At 40.4% G+C, this 13935-nt stretch overlaps 1 protein-coding gene across 1 annotated transcript in view; it reads left to right on the forward strand.

Annotated features, from left to right (window-relative positions):
• The window catches only part of LOC126251950 (meiosis-specific with OB domain-containing protein), a 282267-nt gene that overhangs the window by 266942 nt on the left and 1390 nt on the right, over positions 1-13935 (forward strand). The gene's annotated exons all lie outside the window — the stretch shown is intronic.

Below are 13935 nucleotides of genomic sequence, written 5' to 3' on the forward strand. Positions count from 1 at the left end.
GACCATTGGCAGAAGGTTGTGGGGACAGTGGGTTACCCGATTACAGGAGGGAGGATGTGTTTTAAGGATAACTCCCCTCTGCAGGATGACTTAGTTTGTGAAGCAGCCATTGAAATTGAGCATGTTATCTCAGCTGCATGTTGTGTCTCCAGGTGGTCAACTTTATTCTTCAAAACAGATTGGCAGTAGCCATTTATTCTAGTGGGCAGCTGGTTGGCAATCATACCAACGTAACAGGTTGCACAGTGGGCAGAAGTACTATCCCTAATAAATACAAATGATGCATATAACACATTTTCTTCCATTTTCATGGGATATTTTGAAATTTGTTTTCCAAAAAATCTGTCAAAAATCAGGTCACATGGCAATACAAAGCCAAGTTCTTGGATCACAGCTGGCATCAAAACTTCCTGTGGAACGCTAAAGAGACTAATTTCTAAAATGAAAACATCCACAGACCCACAATTCACAGAATATGTCAGGAATTACAAGAGGGTATATACAAAAGTAATTGCTAAAGCAAAATTCATGAGTAATGATAGTTTTATAAGACAGTCAGTCTGAAAACAAATCAAAAGCCATATGGGATATTGTGAAGACTGAAACAGGGAAAAGTTGTGAAAACCAGGACATTAGCCTCAAAAATTTTAAAAATGTCAATATTAATAAACAAGATTTGCCAAATTATATTAACAATTATTTCATAAATGCAACAACTTTATTAAGCTTAAAATTTACAAACGAGGAAAAACCTGAATATCCAAAAACAGCTTGTAGGATGAGGGTAGAGCCAACAAATGAGGGTGAAGTGTTGAAAGTGATACAAAGCTTGAAACCCAAAATGTCAGCTGGCATAGATGAGGTGCCTGTGTCAATCATAACAAGGACAGCAACACAAATCGCAAAGCCCTTTGCACATATAGCCAATTTATCATTCAGTGAAGGAGCTTTTCCAGAAAGGCTGAAAATTTCAAAAGTGAAGCCATTATTTAAAAACGGCAACAACTATAAGGTAAAAAACTATCACCCAATATCTCTCCTCCCAGCATTTTCAAAAATATTAGAAAAACCGATGAAGCACCGAATCAACAAATATCTAAATGACCATAATTTACTAAACAGAAATCAGCATGGTTTCCAAGCACGTAAAAATACCGAAACAGCAGTAATGTGCTACACTGAACAAATAATCAAAAATCTAGAAAAAGATTATAGTGTAGTAGGAGTAAATTTAGACCTCTCCAAAGCTTTTGAGACTGTGAACCAGAACATTCTTTTAGAAAAATTGGAAGCGTTGGGTATACATGGGATAGGAAAAAAATGGTTTGAATCATACCTAAAAAATAGAACACAGGTTGTAGGACTGACATCAACTTACTCCAACCACAAAATAAATTCAATATCAGAGGCAAAAAATGTAGAAATAGGAGTACCACAAGGCAGCGTCCTAGGACGCATATTGTTTCTTGTCTAATAAATGATTTTCTCACCTCAGATGATGCAGCCAAAGCAATAATATTTGCAGATGATACTAGTATGATAATAAGTGCACCAAAGCAATTGCTACCAATAACTGCTGATAAAGTACTAAATTACATCCACTCTTGGTTCAATGCAAACAGGTTGACTTTGAATGTAAATAAAACAAATTATATGCAGCTTGGGAAAATATGTCAAAATGTAAATCTCGATCTGGTGTGGGGTGACAAAGCCTTAGACAGAGTGACATCCACAAAATTGCTGGGGATTCATGAAAACTTAAATTTTAATGACCACGTAATAAAACTTGCACAGAAACTTAATGCAGCCTGTTTTGCCCTCAGAATTATTGCAAATGTTTGAACCTCAGAGGGTGCCAGAATGGCATATTTCGGCTATTTTCAATCTCTTGCCACATACGGAATAATGTTTTGGGGTTCCACAACAGGGCGCCTAAAACAAATTTTTTTGTTGCAGAAGAGGGCCATCCGAATAATAACTCACAGTCATCCACAGACACACTGCAAACCCATATTCGAAAAGCTTAGAATACTTACCATACCATCATTATACATATACAAATGTGTATTGTATGTCAGGACCCACATTGCAGATTTTCAGACAAATGCCGACTTTCATAACTACAATACCCATAACAGCGAACAAAAAGAACAAATACACAAAGGTATGTGAGCCATATCGGTGCAAAACTGTACAACGCACTGCCAGTCAACATCAGGCAGTTAGAAGATGATAACAAATTTAAAAACATTTCTAGTAGAACAATGTTTTTATTCTGTAAATGACTATGTAGGTCAATAAATTTTTTCTGATGATATTTATAAAGGCAAAATGGAAAATACTCTATCTGTACCTAATCATTCATTACCTAATCATTCATTACATTTACATACTTAAAGGACAGCTGTTGTGTGATGTAAATATACAGGGTGTTACGAAAAGGTACGGCCAAACTTTCAGGAAACATTCCTCACACACAAATAAAGAAAAGATATTATGTGGACATGTGTCCAGAAACGCTTAATTTCCATGTTATAGCTCATTTTAGTTTTGTCAGTATGTACTGTACTTCCTCGATTCACCGCCAGTTGGCCCAATTGAAGGAAGGTAATGTTGACTTCGGTGCTTGTGTTGACATGCGACTCACTGCTCTACAGTACTAGCATCAAGCACATCAGTACGTAGCATCAAAAGGTTAGTGTTCATCACGAACGTGGTTTTGCAGTCAGTGCAATGTTTACAAATGCGGAGTTGGTAGATGCCCATTTGATGTATGGATTAGCACGGGGCAATAGCCGTGGCGTGGTACGTTTGTATCGAGACAGATTTCCACAACGAAGGTGTCCCGACAGCAAGACATTTGAAGCAATTGATCGGCATCTTAGGGCGCACGGAACATTCCAGCCTATGACTCGCGACTGGGGAAGACCTAGAACGACTAGGACACCTGCAATGGACAAGGCAATTCTTCATGCAGTTGACGATAACCCTGATGTCAGCATCAGAGAAGTTGCTGCTGTACAAGGTAACGTTGAACACGTCACTGTATGGAGAGTGCTACGGGAGAACCAGTTGTTTCCATACCATGTACAGCATGTGCAGGCACTATCAGCAGCTAATTGGCCTCCACGGGTACACTTCTGCAAATGGTTCATCCAACAATGTGTCAATCCTCATTTCAGTGCAAATGTTCTCTTTACGGATGAGGCTTCATTCCAACGTGATCAAATTGTAAATTTTCACAATCAACATGTGTGGGCTGACGAGAATCCGCACGCAATTGTGCAATCACATCATCAACACAGATTTTCTGTGAACGTTTGGGCAGGCATTGCTGGTGATGTCTTGATTGGGCCCCATGTTGTTCCACCTACGCTCAATGGAGCACGTTATCATGATTTCATACGGGATACTCTACCTGTGCTGCTAGAACATGTGCCTTTACAAGTACGACACGTGTGGTTCATGCATGATGGAGCTCCTGCATATTTCAGTCGAAGTGTTCGTACGCTTCTCAACAACAGATTCGGTGACCGATGGATTGGTAGAGGCAGACCAATTCCATGGCCTCCACGCTCTCCTGACATCAACCCTCTTGACTTTCATTTATGGGGGCATTTGAAAGCTCTTGTCTACGCAACCCCGGTACCAAATGTAGAGACTATTCGTGCTCATATTGTGGACAGCTGTGATACAATACACCATTCTCCAGGGCTGCATTGGCGCATCAGCGATTCCATGCGACGGAGGGTGGATGCATGTATCCTCGCTAACGGAGGACATTTTGAACATTTCCTGCAACAAAGTGTTGTTCTGTTGCTGTGTGTTTCCATTCCATGATTAATGTGATTTGAAGAGAAGTAATAAAATGAGCTCTAACATGGAAAGTAAGCGTTTCCGGACACATGTCCACATAACATATTTTCTTTCTTTGTGTATGAGGAATGTTTCCTGAAAGTTTGGCCGTACCTTTTTGTAACGCCCTGTATACTTAAGCAGTGATGTGTATATAAGGACTTGTCGTTTAGGGAGGACAAAACTAAAGCCTTATGAAAAACAGACTATGCATTTAAAATAACAAGCAGGGATGTATATAAGCTATATTAATTTCATTGTATTATTATTAACTTCATTGTATTATTTTGTTTTGTCCTTTTTTACGAATATATTGTTGTGTCCAATTTCTTTGAAATGGCTTACATGTACCCTTGACAACATCCATACAATATTTATTGTCAACAGATGGGGGAAAAAAAAGTGTTGGTATATGACATGGCTGCTTTCATGAGAGGTCCAGCCTCTGATGGTATATGATAACCCTGTGACAGGATTGGAGAAGGAGGTGCTGGGTGGGCGGATTAGGCAGGTCTTGCATCTTTGTTTGCCTCAGAATGGACTAGGGTATTGTGTAGGTTAGATGGGTGGTGGAACCCCACTCTAGGAGGGGTGGGAAGGGTCTTGGGTATGATATCCCTTATTTCAGGGCAGTGTGAGAGATAATCAAAGCCCTGATGAAGGACATGGTTCAGTTGTTCTACTCCAGGGCAACAATGGGTGATGAGCGGGGTGGTACTTTGTAGCTTAGCTGAGTCTTGGGAGTGGTGGGAGTATTGGGTGTTGGGTGGTGGGAGGGGGTGGAAGGGGTTGAGGATATGGCACAGGAAATCTTTTTGTGGATTATATTTGGGGGGGGGGGGTACTGCATGTCTGTGAAGGCCTTTTTGAGGCTTTCAGCATACTGGGCAAGGGAGTTCTCATCACTGCAGATACACTGTCCATGGGTGGCTGTGCTGTATAGGAGGGGTTGTTTGCTGTGGAAGTGATGGCAGCTGTCGAAATGCAGGTACTGTTGGTGTTCATTGGGTTTAATATGGACAGAGGTGTGGATGGAGTCATCTGCAATGTGGAGGTCAACATCCACGAAGGTACTCTGTAAACTGAAGATTGAGGGGGGGGGGGGGGGGGGGGGATGAAAGCAACTAATGACATTAACTGCATCGAGACTTTATGTGGAATCAGTGGTGACAAGTGAAAATGGTTGCTGGACTGGGACTCGAACTTGGGGTGTGCTAACAAGGTGTTACACTAACCACTGCCCCACCAACACACAAAAGTTTTGCACAAATGCACAGACTGTCTTGGCATGCTCCCTGGCCAACCCACACTCCCAACTTGGCACCACATATCTGCAGTTGAACAATGAGTGAATCCTCACTGAAGAGTCAATTATATGAATGTGCAAAATCCACAACTATGATACATATTCTGTAAATTGAAGATACTTTATGCAGAATCGGTGGCGATGAGTGAAAATGTGTTCCATACTGTGACTCAAGCCTGGGATCTCCTGTTTACTAGGCAGTTGCATTAAACACTATGCCACCCGAATGCAGCGTTTATCAGAAATGCACATACAATTTTGGCGTGCTTCCTGGTCAACCCATACTCCCACCTAGTGCCGCCTGTCAGCAGTCCCTTCCATGTCCTTCACAGTCGTTAATTTTAGATTCCCACCAGAGGTCAAACATTGATGTGCATCTGCACTGAAGATTGTGGATTCATTGCCCATTGAGGCGAATCTGTTCTTTCAGACATGTGGACAAGGTGTCTTGACCCTGAGCCCAGATCATGAAGATACCATCAATGCCTGAACCAGTGTAGGAAATTGTCTAGGTGTCCCATAAACAGTTAAGTATAGGAGGATGCTATACAGGTGCCAAAGGCTGTGTTGCAGATTTGTTTTTAAACCTTCATTTCAAAAGAAAAATAGTCGTTGGTCAGGATATAATTGAAAAGGTGTATAAGGAATGAGGTGGTTAGTTTGGAGTCTGAAGGATGAGTTCGATGGTGGCAAGGCCATGGGCATGATGGTATTGGTGTAAAACGTGGTGGCATCAACAGGAACAAGTAGGGATCCACGAGGTAAACGAGTGGGGACAGTGGAAAGTCATTGAAGGAAGTGGTTACTATCTTTGGAGTAGCAGGCTATGTATAGAGCAGTTGGTTTGAGGTATTGGTCAACAAGAGTAGAAATTCTTTCAGTGGGAGCACAACAGGCAGCTACAATGGGACGTCCAAGATTGCTACCGAGCGAGGTGGCGCAGTGGTTAGCACACTGGACTCGCATTCGGGAGGACGACGGTTCAATCCCGTCTCCGGCCATCCTGATTTAGGTTTTCCGTGATTTCCCTAAATCGTTTCAGGCAAATGCCGGGATGGTTCCTTTGAAAGGGCATGGCCGATTTCCTTCCCAATCCTTCCCTAACCCGAGCTTGCGCTCCGTCTCTAATGACCTCGTTGTTGACGGGACGTTAAACACTAACCACCACCACCACCAAGATTGCTGGGTTTGTGGATTTTGGTGAGTATGTAGAAGGTGGATGTGCTGGTTGTTGTTGGGGTGAGGAGGGAGATGGACTCAGTTGAGAGGTTCTGGGAAGGGCCTACTAATTCCATGCAGCAGGTGAAGTCTGAATTGAACTGAATTGAATGAAATTTTAATTTCATTTAGCTATTACAGTAATTGACAAAGTCAAGTTACATATATACAAGTTATACAGCAAATATACACTCCTGGAAATTGAAATAAGAACACCGTGAATTCATTGTCCCAGGAAGGGGAAACTTTATTGACACATTCCTGGGGTCAGATACATCACATGATCACACTGACAGAACCACAGGCACATAGACACAGGCAACAGAGCATGCACAATGTCGGCACTAGTACAGTGTATATCCACCTTTCGCAGCAATGCAGGCTGCTATTCTCCCATGGAGACGATCGTAGAGATGCTGGATGTAGTCCTGTGGAACGGCTTGCCATGCCATTTCCACCTGGCGCCTCAGTTGGACCAGCATTCGTGCTGGACGTGCAGACCGCGTGAGACGACGCTTTATCCAGTCCCAAACATGCTCAATGGGGGACAGATCCGGAGATCTTGCTGGCCAGGGTAGTTGACTTACACCTTCTAGAGCACGTTGGGTGGCACGGGATACATGCGGACGTGCATTGTCCTGTTGGAACAGCAAGTTCCCTTGCCGGTCTAGGAATGGTAGAACGCTGGGTTCGATGACGGTTTGGATGTACCGAACACTATTCAATGTCCCCTCGACGATCACCAGTGGTGTACGGCCAGTGTAGGAGATCGCTCCCCACACCATGATGCCGGGTGTTGGCCCTGTGTGCCTCGGTCGTATGCAGTCCTGATTGTGGCGCTCACCTGCACGGCGCCAAACACGCATACGACCATCATTGGCACCAAGGCAGAAGCGACTCTCATCGCTGAAGACGACACGTCTCCATTCGTCCCTCCATTCACGCCTGTCGCGACACCACTGGAGGCGGTCTGCACGATGTTGGGGCGTGAGCGGAAGACGGCCTAACGGTGTGCGGGACCGTAGCCCAGTTCATGGAGACGGTTGCGAATGGTCCTCGCCGATACCCCAGGAGCAACAGTGTCCCTAATTTGCTGGGAAGTGGCGGTGCGGTCCCCTACGGCACTGCGTAGGATCCTACGGTCTTGGCGTGCATCCGTGCGTCGCTGCGGTCCGGTCCCAGGTCGACGGGCACGTGCACCTTCCGCCGACCACTGGCGACAACATCGATGTACTGTGGAGACCTCACGCCCCACGTGTTGAGCAATTCGGCGGTACGTCCACCCGGCCTCCCGCATGCCCACTATACGCCCTCGCTCAAAGTCCGTCAACTGCACATACGGTTCACGTCCACGCTGTCGCGGCATGCTACCAGTGTTAAAGACTGCGATGGAGCTCCGTATGCCACGGCAAACTGGCTGACACTGACGGCGGCGGTGCACAAATGCTGCGCAGCTAGCGCCATTCGACGGCCAACACCGCGGTTCCTGGTGTGTCCGCTGTGCCGTGCGTGTGATCATTGCTTGTACAGCCCTCTCGCAGTGTCCGGAGCAAGTATGGTGGGTCTGACACACCGGTGTCAATGTGTTCTTTTTTCCATTTCCAGGAGTGTACATGAAGGTCAATATGTCACTATTGGTTTTCCATAAAATACAACATTTAAAATCAAATAATATGAAAACATTGCATCATAAATTACTCAGTTAAAGAAATTATGCTGTACTCTCCAAACCGGTACCACGATGACATTTTACAGTCATAAAATTCCTGAAGTGAGTAGCAAGGATTTGCAGCTAACCAACTGAATAATTTGTCTTTAAGTAAATCAAATGGAGCTTCTACCTATTCTAGTGGCGGTTTGTTAAACATCTTCATACCCACCACTTCATAGCTGTTCAGTGACTTGGATAAGCTGTAGTAAGGTATGTCAAGATGGCTACTATTTCTGGTTCCATGACAGTGTACATCTCTTCTACGCTGGTATTCTGATAAGTTGCTCTTTATATGCAGTAGGGCAATGTAAATATACAAGTTAATAACAGTTAATATTTTTAGGTTGATAAACAGTGGTTTGCAGTGGGCCAGTTCATCTCTGTTTGTGATAATTCGAATTACTTTCTCCTGAAGTACCAAAATGTCCTGAAGGTGTGAGCTATTGCCCCATATTAAAACCCCAAAAAAAAGCAAAGTAGGCTGATCTTACATAGGCCGCAGGTACATGGTTTTTTAAATTCCTTAACAAATACACCACTCTAGACAGCCTTGCACTAATGTATTTAATGTGTGGCTCCCAAGTCAATTTACTGTCTATAACAATACCTAAGAACTTAACACTATCCATGAAGTCTGCTACTGGCAGATCTCTTAAACTAAATACAATCTTTTGAGTTTTACTCTCATTAAGCAGGAACCCATTAGCTCAAAACCAGACTGATGCTTGTGATATTGTGTCATTTGCCACAGTTTGGAGCATATCCATGTCTGAGCTGATATTGAAAAAAGGGGTACAATCTGCATAGAGGATGGAGTGAGTATTTATGTAAGATGGTAGATCGTTTGTCATTAGGATAAATAGCAGAGGTCCTAATACTGAGCCTTGTGGCACACTGCACTTAAATTCAGCTAGTTGTGATCTCTGTTTACCAATTCAAACAATTTGTTTACAGTTGCTGCGGAAAGATTCGAAGATGTTGTCAACTTCACTGTTTGTGATTTCATAATAAACTAGTTTGTTGAGGAATGAAATATGCTCCACACAATCGAAGGCTTTGCTAAGATCACACAAGGTAGCCTGAGCAAAATTTTTCCCTTCATAAGCATTAAGCACTTTTTAAATCAGGGAGTCAATGGCATGGACTGTGGATTATTCCCTCCTAAAGCCAAATTGTACCGCAGTAATAATGTTATTACACGTCAGATAATCACACAACTGAGAGTTGATGATGGATTCCAAAACTTTAGATAAAATAGGTGTCAGAGATATTGGGCGATAGCTATATGGGCAATTTTTGTCCCCTTTCTTGTAAATGGGTACTAACTTGGATAATTTTAATACATCTGGGAATACTCCTTCAATTAGACATCTGTTTATACATTTAGTAAGAGGATATGCTATGTTCCCAATTATCTTTTTTAACATATTACAAGAAATACCATATATATCTTCACTATCAGAGGGCCTAAAATTATTTACAATAGTAAACAACATCTGGTGTGACCTCTGTTAAAAGGAATCTCTTTTTCAAGGTGTAGTCTACATTATGATATTTAATGAGATCAGCTACAGTTTCTTGCTGTCTCCCAATGCTTTCACTAATTTAGTTAACAGATTTTATACAGTAGTTATTAAATTCATCTGCTGAAATTTCTACCTCAGCTTTCTACTTGCTTTTGGCCACTGAATTTATTATAGGTCACGCTTTTTTGCATTTATTTTATGATGACTCAATGCTGACTAGGTTATGTTTTTTTTTTTTTTTTTTTTTTTTTTTAAATTTATTTGGGGGCCTCACTTAAAGCATACTTATATTCCTTTTGTGCTCTTGAGTACCTTTGTTTAGCCATATCAGTTTTCTGAAGTCTGTAAGAATCTCTATACAACAAACACCTCCTTTTCATATTGGCTAGTTGAGTGGTATACCATGGATTCTTTTCCCTATGTCTATTACTGTTACTTTGAGGGTTAACTTTACATTTGTATTGAGGGCAGTTGGTCTCGAATATATTTAACAAAGAATGAAAAAATCTATCGAACAATGTATTGGCAGAGCCCTGGGCATTATTGTTAAACATATGTGACCAATCATAATTACTGAGTGAGACCATGCAATTAGACAATTTTTCTTGGTCTTGTGATGACTATTTTAGGCTCTTTAAACTCCTTATAGTCCATATTAGGCCTATCTGTACCTATTTTTACCCAGTTGTTATTGTGTATACTAACAAAATTATAGCAATTTCTTTCCATGCATATTTGTTCACTGCAGGCCTCTGCTTTAAGTTCCAGGTGACACCAGATAATTTTACTTCTAACATGTCTGTCAATGTGTGTGAATGTTTCCTTGCTGGCTACTAATAGTAAATTTGCAATTAGTGCAGTAATGTCAATACCAGTTTCCTGTTTTGTAGCAATGTCAGTGTTTTGTTCTATTAAGGTATTTTCATGAATAACTGTGAGTTTAGCTTTAGCACTAATATTTTCTCCCGTGTTTTTCACAGAAAGGGTTGTTGAAGCTACAGCAGTTTTTATAGTATTTTCAAACCTCTCCATTCTAGATTCAGTATCTTCTAATGATGAGTTTAACTAATCATAATTTCTTTTCATGTCAGTTTTGCTTAGTTGACAGTTGAGCACTATTCGTGGACAAATTACCACTATTTGTTTGCATGTTATTCTGCAGTTCTCCTAACTTTCTTAAGATTGCTCTTAAAATCTCCCACTGGTCAAGTTTCGTATCCATTGGTTTGTAACTTTCACTTTCAAAATTATCTTGACTGCCCCCTCTACTACACAATTTTTATGTCAATTTTGTCACTCATTGTAACTTTGTGGGTTAGCACTTACCTCCAAAATATTGTAATATTCAGTATGTATCAGTAATTAGCTTGATTTCTATTCTATGGCCTGGTATAATGGCCATTCAAAATCTTTTCATTTATCTTCATCTAATGAATACTCGTACATCTTTGTGCTTCTGTGGTTATGCTGTGTTGTGAAATGTTTGCTCTTTGAATTAATGGTGATTTCCCTTCTTGACATTGTTAACATTTGTTATAAAATATTAATTTGTGGTTCTTTTATTTAATCTGCAAGTAAAACATGATTAGATTCCAACAATGATTATTCTAGCCACCCCTATGCTGAGCGCCACATATGACAATTCTGTACTGAATATGTCAGCTCATAAATCATCTTCACTTATATTTTCAGTAGGCTGGCCATTGTTTTATTCATTTTGTTAAATTTATAGTAAATTTGTGGGTTCTTTAAATAACTTGCATGGACTCAAGTATTGTTTTATAATTTTGCACTTTTATTAAGTTATTCTCTTTAACCACATCATCCATGCAAATATCATTGTGTGTGATTGCAAGTGTGAGTATGTGTTTCCAGAATTTACATACAATTTCAGTTTATGTTATTGGCTGTTTTTCTAGATGCATTAATTATGTACAGCTTTTTGAAGTTAATGGCAGTTGAAAATAAACTAAATATTTGTAACAAATTTTGAAAGCAAGTTCTTATATTATTTTGCTATCAGTTATAACATATAAATTATAGAATTTATGACTGGTGATCTATAAGTAACTATAATTGTGCATCGTGATTAATAATAGACAATTTGACAGGTTTTTTGATGACTTTGAGAAAATCAATTTTCAGATAGTTTCTTTATGTTTTTGAAATTACTGATATTTGACTGAAAATAGGAATTACAGAAATTTTTGCATTTAGAAATTAAACATGTTGATTAGAATTTAAGTTAATTGTTTGCATAATTTAAAACTGAAACAGAGGTCAAATCTGGCTGGAAATCTGATGGTATCGTACATTGCAGTAAGGAGAAAGAGGGTTCCGCTAGAGCTTCTTTTGTTATAAAGGAGAGATCCTTCAGCAGTTGCACACTACAAAAATTACTCAAAATTATTAAGAAAAGCTATTAAAAATCAAGGAACATGTATATAATGTAAGAAATCAGTAATTCCGACAACAGCCCAAAGTCTATATGGAATGCAGTAAAACAAGATACAGGATAGCCAGCCACAGAACAGGATAACATCACAGTTTGTACTGAATGGAAGGACTATTAGTAATGAATTACAGATATCAAATATATTTATCAATCATTTCTTAAATGTACTGGAATGTAGAGGGGCAAATAGGTTAAGAGAAAAATCAAAGCAGTATGTTAAAAAAGCAGCTGTCATAAAATTCTATCATATAAATGTTTCGGCAATTTCTCCTCCTGAAATTAAGAAGTTTATGTATTCTCTCAAAAATAAAAGCTCATCTAATTTTAATGGTGTTTCCAAGATTTGTTCCTGTATAAGAAGTCCTGTCTTATCTTAAATATGTAATGCATCACCAACTCAATATATTTTTGCCATTGCAAAGCAACACAACCTACCACTTAGGGTGCCGAGCTTAGATGGGCACCAAAGGTACCACAACTATGAGAGTTCTGTACATGATGTATCACAATTATCCCTTGAGCACACATGCCATTTTTTATAAGACAAGTAGGCACATGGCATACTTTTACACATGTACTGAATACATGTCTTTATGTGACCAAAATAAGCATGTATGAACGAAACCACAGTGTAAGCTCAGTCCAATTAAACAATGATAAAATAAACTTACAGTATATGTTCTAAAGCACTCTTTAATTAAACAGTAACAAAATAAACTTTCATTGTATCTTTCTGTCGGTGGTACAAATGTTACCCCACAGTAATGACCCACTCAAAGCATTACACAGCACAGGTGCATCAGATCCCTGCCAATTCTTTATTTGATTATTAGCCATCTTGTAGACAACTGCCTCATTGTGAGATTGTGCTGCTAGCTCTTAATCTGTGTTATTTTCTTGCACAGATCATAAATTTTTTCTGACCAAGTCCACCCCTGCTCACTTGGATGTATGAAACCACAACTTTTCACTGTGTTAGATGAAACAATAAAGAAAGAATAGGTATGGGCTGACAATTATAAAACAACAATGAAAAAGTAAAAGACAATGTTATTTGTGGTTGGCACACTTCATAGATGGGTGTGCCCACTCAAGGGTTAATAGCAGCCATTTTGGGCCACCAAGCAGACAGGGGAACCAAGGACACCCAAGTCCAAGATTTTTATATGTGCATATCACAAATAGTTACAAAAATGAACATGAACGAAGGTGTGCAAGGAAGAAATGTGAGAAGGGGCGAGGGCACCAAGTGAGTCACTTGTGTGGAAAAATGTTCTTAAACTGGCCCTATATGTATGTTGTCTTGGTAGACTCCCATATTTTTCTTTGGCCTTTTTATGAATTTCTCTGGTTCTTGTCTGACACTGCACAGAAATTTTTGTATAAAACATTTACTTTTTACAACTCTCATAAAATGAATTTTCAAAATCAAATAATGAAGACTCCAGGTAGGAACAGGAACAGCCTGAACCATATCCTTCACCAGGGCTTCGATTACCTATCGTCATGCCTGTAAATGGAGGTCATCCTACCAGAGACACTTTCCACCTCTCCTAAAGCGGTGTCCTGTTGCCCACCCAACCTACATACCATCATAGTCCATCCCTATGCCACTCCACATCCCAACCCCTTGTCACAAGGATCATATCCCTGTGGAAGACCCAGGTACAAGACCTGCCCCACACACCCAGCATTTCATATTACAGGCCTGTCACAGGTTTGTCCTACACCATCAGGGGCTGGGCAATCTGTGAAAGCAGCTATGTTGTTTACCAGCTTTGCTGCAAACATTGCACATCTTTTTATATTGGTGTGACTATCAACCAGCTGTCTACCATGATGGATGGCCACCACCAAACTATGG

The sequence above is a fragment of the Schistocerca nitens genome, chromosome 4 (assembly GCF_023898315.1).
Source record: "Schistocerca nitens isolate TAMUIC-IGC-003100 chromosome 4, iqSchNite1.1, whole genome shotgun sequence".
Lineage (NCBI taxonomy): Eukaryota > Metazoa > Arthropoda > Insecta > Orthoptera > Acrididae > Schistocerca > Schistocerca nitens.